Source organism: Mustela erminea, chromosome 10 (assembly GCF_009829155.1).
Source record: "Mustela erminea isolate mMusErm1 chromosome 10, mMusErm1.Pri, whole genome shotgun sequence".
Classification (NCBI taxonomy): Eukaryota; Metazoa; Chordata; class Mammalia; order Carnivora; family Mustelidae; genus Mustela; species Mustela erminea.
In genome coordinates this window covers 41,748,299-41,754,332 of record NC_045623.1, presented here as the reverse complement: position 1 = coordinate 41,754,332, position 6,034 = coordinate 41,748,299, and the positions used below count along the sequence as shown (strand labels likewise).

Sequence of the window (6,034 nt, the reverse complement as noted above, 5' to 3'; positions counted from 1 at the left end):
TTTGCACTGAGTTTGGATTTGGGAAGGGGATAGATTTGTTTCAAACCCTGATTACACTTGTGCCTTCAGCAAGCAATTTAACCTCTCATGGTCTGTTTCCTCATGGGTAACCTAGAGGTGTGTATCATATCTCCTCTTCCAAGGACTAAGTGTTAACCGCGTTGCAGGACTGGGACACGGGACGAGCTCTGTAATGGTTGTTGACCCTGTATTTCCACCGGGCACCAACGCATGACGCCATCCAGGAAGGCCTTTCTAACAGATAACAAAAATGATTCTGTCACCTTTTAGCTTTTACCATCACTCACCTCCACCTTAACATCATAAAACTAATTAGGAAAAGTGAAAAATGCTTTGAAAAGGAAAAGTTAAGGCCTGTCATCAGGAGTGACATCGTGGCATCTTCCTTCCATGGAGCAAGGGCTGGACTTTCTCCCCACTTCAAGTCAAGCAAGGAACTTCAAAACAGATCCATTTGTTCCAATCAAGATGTAGATCTGAAGAGGAGACCAACTCCTCACTCTAGAGTGCTGAAATGTTTAAGCCACTCTTTCTCCTGGTACCTGGAACTGAAGGTGGTAAGAGGGCTCTTAGAAAAACCACCCAGGGGGCACCTGGGTGGCTCAGTGGGTTGAGCCTCTGCCTTTGGCTCAGGTCATGATCTCAGTGTCCAGGGATCGAGCCCCACATCGGGCTCTCTGCTCAGCAGGGAGCCTGCTTCCCCATTTCTCTCTTTGCCTGCCTCTCTGCCTCTCTCTCTGTCAATAAATAAATAAAATCTTAAGAAAGAAAGAAAGAAAGAAAGAAAGAAAGAAAGAAAGAAAGAAAGAAAGAAAGAAAGAAAGAGAAAAACCACCCAGGCTTCTTACGGTTGAAGGAATTCAGAAGCTGAATTAGTGATGGGAGAAGGGAAAACGAAGAGGTAGATGGAAGAGGCTAGGTTTCCTGTCCCTAGTAGAGGTCCTGGTGTGGGCAGGCTTGAGTTGGGGAAGAGAAAGGAGTTCTGAATTGGATGTGAAAGAAACATTTTGGCTTGCACAGTACTGTACTTTTTAATAGCTGAAAGTGACATGTCTAATTCATGTAAAAGCAAAAAAACCTATGGAATATGTCTGAGTTCTGAAGCAGGAAAAGACCTATTATATTTCTTATCTATCTCCCCATTAGAATTTAAGCTCCAAGAAGGCAGGGTTACTGTGTCTGTTCTGTTTTATTTTCACTTGCTTAACCTAAGGGACCTAAAATAGTATCTGGTCACATAATAGATATGCAATAAATATGGGTTGAACGGATGAATAAATTGGAGAGAAAATGCTTCCTTTTGTACTTATAGAGTTTTGCACATTCAATAAACTCAACACTTGGGTTAAGAAAAGCAATGCCTGTGTCATTTAATGAGCATGAAGTTGCTGGTGGATAAGGGGAGGGATTGCTGATCAGTTCAGCAAATGCAGTCCATTTCAGAAATTACAGAGAATAGTCAAATCACTGCATGATGCTCTATCAAGAACTCTTATAAATTTTCCTTACCAACACTCTCACATTAAGGCTGGTGGTGCTTAAAATATTTCCAGTGTTTTAGAGTTATTGAACTTCTTTCAGTCAGTAAGATCCCTTGTGAAATTTCTTCTATCATTCATGGCCAATTACCTTTGTTTTTTCAATTACTGGTCATTTTGTTTGAGATTGAGTTTTGAGTATGATGAACACTTTTCATCATTATTTTATGTAGATTCAAGGAACAGTGAGAAAGATTGTAACTTTGACGAAGATAGATGCTGCCACCTGCACGCTTCCTAACCTTCTCTAACAAAGCACCTTGTTAGATAGTATGTGATTGCTGCCCTGAGGACCCAGGGCCTTAAAGCAATCAGCCTCAGCGTGCTGGGCTCTTAGGTTTCTAAGACTTTAGTGCTCTATTTCATCAGTTTTCTGGAACTCGTGGACATCAGTTTTTGTACTTCAAAGTCAATAAGGGTATGATAAAACTCTAAACTTCTAGTTGAAAAAAGTTTGTGCCTGAACAGTTTTGAAAAATATATTTATGGGCATAAAAATATACTCATATTCTATTCATGGCTATTATATCTCAAAGTATACCAAAAATGGTGACGATTGTTTTACCTGGGTGTGGGTACTTAGCTAAAAATACGTGTGCACAGTCAGCCCCTACCCCAAGCACAGGTTGACCATCACAGTTTCCATGACTTTGGTCCATGTCCTGATACCGCCTTCCCTTTCTTCCTTGCCTGACAACTTTGTTCAAAGGCCACAACTTGCCTTTAAGCTATATAGATGAGATCTTTCTCCAAAGATTTTAAAAGCATTTATGCATATTTTAAAGTATTTTATGAAAGAGAATTAGGATTCTCTATTTTTCTATTTCTTGAAATAAAAATTTGACCAATTTTAGTCTAATTGCTGTCCTCATAGACGGTGGGAAAAGAATGTTGTAATCTTTAATAATTTCAGAAATGATTTCCTCTTTCTTAAGGAGAAAAATGACTGTCACACTGGAAAGGATAATCTATGAGAGGAGATGGGCAGAGTAGTACAGAAGACAAGGACAACAGTACAAGGATAAAGATGGGAGCAAGGAGATCAAATAGATAGAAAAGGAGCCAACTATAAGGATATCAAATTGTTGTCAACTCAAGCATCAACTTAGACTAAGAGTGACTTTCCTGGAGCTGGTTGTTTTGAAAATTTTTAAGACTATTACAAGCTGTGGGCACCTGGGTGGCTCAGTGGGTTAAGCCGCTGCCTTCGGCTCAGGTCATGATCTCAGGGTCCTGGGATCGAGTCCTGCATCGGGCTCTCTGCTCAGCAGGGGGCCTGCTTCCCTCTCTGCCTAATTGTGATCTCTGTCTGTCAAATAAATAAATAAAATCTTAAAAAAAAAAAAAAGGCTATTCCAAGCTGTGTAGAAAAGAGAGTCTTGATCACAGTGCAGGAAGGGGGAGTTGGGTCACAAAATCCATGTACTTCCAGACTCACCACCAATGTCAAAGAACCCTAAGAACTAGTTCCAAATTTACTTTTTCCATTGAAAAAAGAAAACTCTTCCCCCTAGACATTTAAATTTAAAACAAATATATGGTTTGGAAAGAACATAAACAAACAAACAAACAAAAAAAAGATGAAGGAGAAGAAGAGGAAGAAAAAAGGAGGAGAATAAAATCATGTGACAGTTTCAGACTAGTTCACATCTCTGAGGTCTCCATGATTATACTTTAAAGTACTGAGAAAGCTTGAATAGATGGGCCACTGAGAGAAAGAAAGAAAGAAAGAAAGAAAGAAAGAAAGAAAGAAAGAAAGAAAGAAAGAAAGAGAGAAAGAGAGAAAGGGAGGCAAGAGGAAAGGAATAAAAAAAGAGGGAGAGAGAGAAGCAGGGATGGGAGGAAAGAGAGAGAGGAAGGAAGGAAGGAAGGATGAATTATGGAGGTACAAAAAATACTATAAATCTAGCTATAAGGCAAATATTCTTTCAGTGCTCAAAAAGAGGAGAAAAAGATGAATTGCATTTAGCAGGGAAAACAATGCCCTTTCTCTTCTCCAAAGTGAAAACCTCCACCTGTGCTCCCTCTTGTCATACCAAGAGCCTTCCTTCTTCTCTAACTAAGCAAATTTAATGAAAGAATAGTATGCTCAGCCACCTTCCCTTTTTCATCTTCTAGGACCTCTTAATTCCTTATAATGGATTTCATTTCATTCCACTGGAATCTCACAAAATTCTTACATAAAGAATTGCTAAGTGTCCGGTTTGCAGCACATCATTAAATATCTTTCATTACACTTGCTTTCAGATAACATTGTGTTACTTTAATGTACAAGACCATATGTTTGCCTGTAGTCACCTTGTGTCTTTCTCAAGCTCCTCATCTGGCCCCTCCTGTTCTGACTATTAGTATTTTCTTAGATTCCATCCTCATTCCAAATGTTTGGCCTCAGACACTATATGTTCATGACAACCATGAATTAAACCATATTTTTATCTCACGAATACTCAAATCTACCTGCTTAGTCCAGACCACCTAAATGGTGATGTTGTGTTCCAGCTGCCCACTAGAAAGATCCATGGTTGTCCCGCACATACTTCAGTTCAACTTGTCCAAAATCAAATATATCTTTTGTGTTCACAGACCTGCTTTTCCTTTGTTCTCTTGATTGGTTGACCATTCCTGGTGAACTACTCTTGAACCGATACTCAATACTCACTGTGCATTTTGCTAAGGTTTACTTGTGATGTATCATAGAAGAGGCATGACAACCCTCTGAGAGGGATTATGATAACCAATTTACAGATGGGGAAATGGAGGCACTAGTTGGGTAAGGAACTTGCCTGAGAAAATACTAGGTTATTATTAGGTTGTAGTGTCAGAATCCCTACCAACAATTACTATCTTGAGGCACAATAACATTGTGTGACCCTGAAGGAAATGTGTATGAGGGGAGGTGGGTTTATTCTGTTTCTACAGAGGGCAGAACTGGAACAATGAACAGAAATTACGTGAATAAGGACTTCAACCAATTTATCAAAGAACTTCTTTAAAAGTGGTATTAGAACACAGAGAAAAAAGTTTGTAGGCAAAATAATGGCTCCAGATTTAGCACTATGGGGGGAAAAAGTGTTTGGGACAGAGAATAACTTTAGATCACACACACTCCTAAAATTCACTATAAAATAATGTTTCCCCCCTCCTTTGGATAATAGATTCAATAGTCTGCTTACTAGTCACATGAAAAACTAAACAGATGCCCATGAACATTTAATAGATACAGTGAATATTGGATAATCAATGTACTGTGGACTCAACAATCTTAATCATTTTAAATAGAAAAAAAGTGATTTTTTTTCTTTCTTATTTCAGTGGTTCAGCTGCTTTAGTTTATGTCATGCTCTCTGTCTTTGAAAAGCAGCTTCCACAGGCTGCTGCAAGTATTTCTAAATGCTCCTGCCCTATAACGTAGCTTTGGTTGCAGCGTGGCCACGCTGTGTGGTTTCAACAGGAAGAGGGCCAAGCGGAGTGAATGGAACAACTCTGAAACTGCTGGGAAATTGAAGAGAACATTCCTTGTGTGTTTGGGTATGATTCCTGCCCCCACCCCCCAGGTGCAGTATATCTGCATTTTATGTAGTTTGGGGTTTCATTTGTTTGTTTGTGTTTTTTCAAGACTTTAATCTAGTTTTTATTGTTTTACTCTCTGCTGGCAGCAAGGGTCTGTGCTTAACACTTCGGATCACGTGATCGTTGTTACTCAGGAGAGTAGATAAATAGGGGGAGGGGTGAGAGGAGTCATCGTCTCCAACGAAAACCATAGTGGGGTAAAATAATGAAAGGTGAGGTGCCGTAAGAAAAATGCCGAAATTCACGCGTGCTTCCCGTGGCACGGCAGGCCCGGCGGGATGCCCAAGGCTCTGGCTGAGTCCGCGGAGGCCACTGGCAGGTGCCTACAATAAGACTGTTCACCCCCTTTAATTAGCACCTCATCACTTACACCAGCTTGGTGTCACCCAGCTGGCTAGAGCACGACGACACCTCCAGCTTGAACTGGGCTCCATTCCATTTTCTTGGGGCTGATGGAGACATGTGGTGCTTTCTTCAAGTGCAGCTGGTGCTGGCACTTTCATTGTAAATTTAAATCTCTGTTTGGAAAAAGGTGATAAGAACAGTTTGTTTCAAGTCCCTGGTGTTTAAGCCTTAAGCAATTCCCAGCAAATACATTCAAGGCTCCTTCTGGTTTGATCGGCTACAATTTGTAGTCTTATTAATAGTAGCAGTGTTCCGATACTCCTTAATGATATGCACCCCAAAGGAAGGCTCTACACAGCCATCGCTGTCTCTGTGGTTCAAAGTTTGTGCTGATCGCTTTTAGCATTTTTGGTGGTTCTTGTTGATCAGTGCAAGTTATGAGAAAAATGCTGGCATCTACATGCATTTATTGGAGATTTTTTTTGTTTCTATGGGACAAAAATGGGAGGCTTTCTAGATGCTCTCCATTTCATTGCAGTGCTTCCTAAATAACACAGGTG

The 6,034-nt window shown here is 40.2% G+C and overlaps 1 protein-coding gene across 1 annotated transcript in view; it reads left to right on the top strand.

The window, feature by feature from the left end:
- The window catches only part of ADGRL2 (adhesion G protein-coupled receptor L2), a 508,892-nt gene that overhangs the window by 26,263 nt on the left and 476,595 nt on the right, over window positions 1-6,034 (top strand). The window lies entirely within an intron of this gene.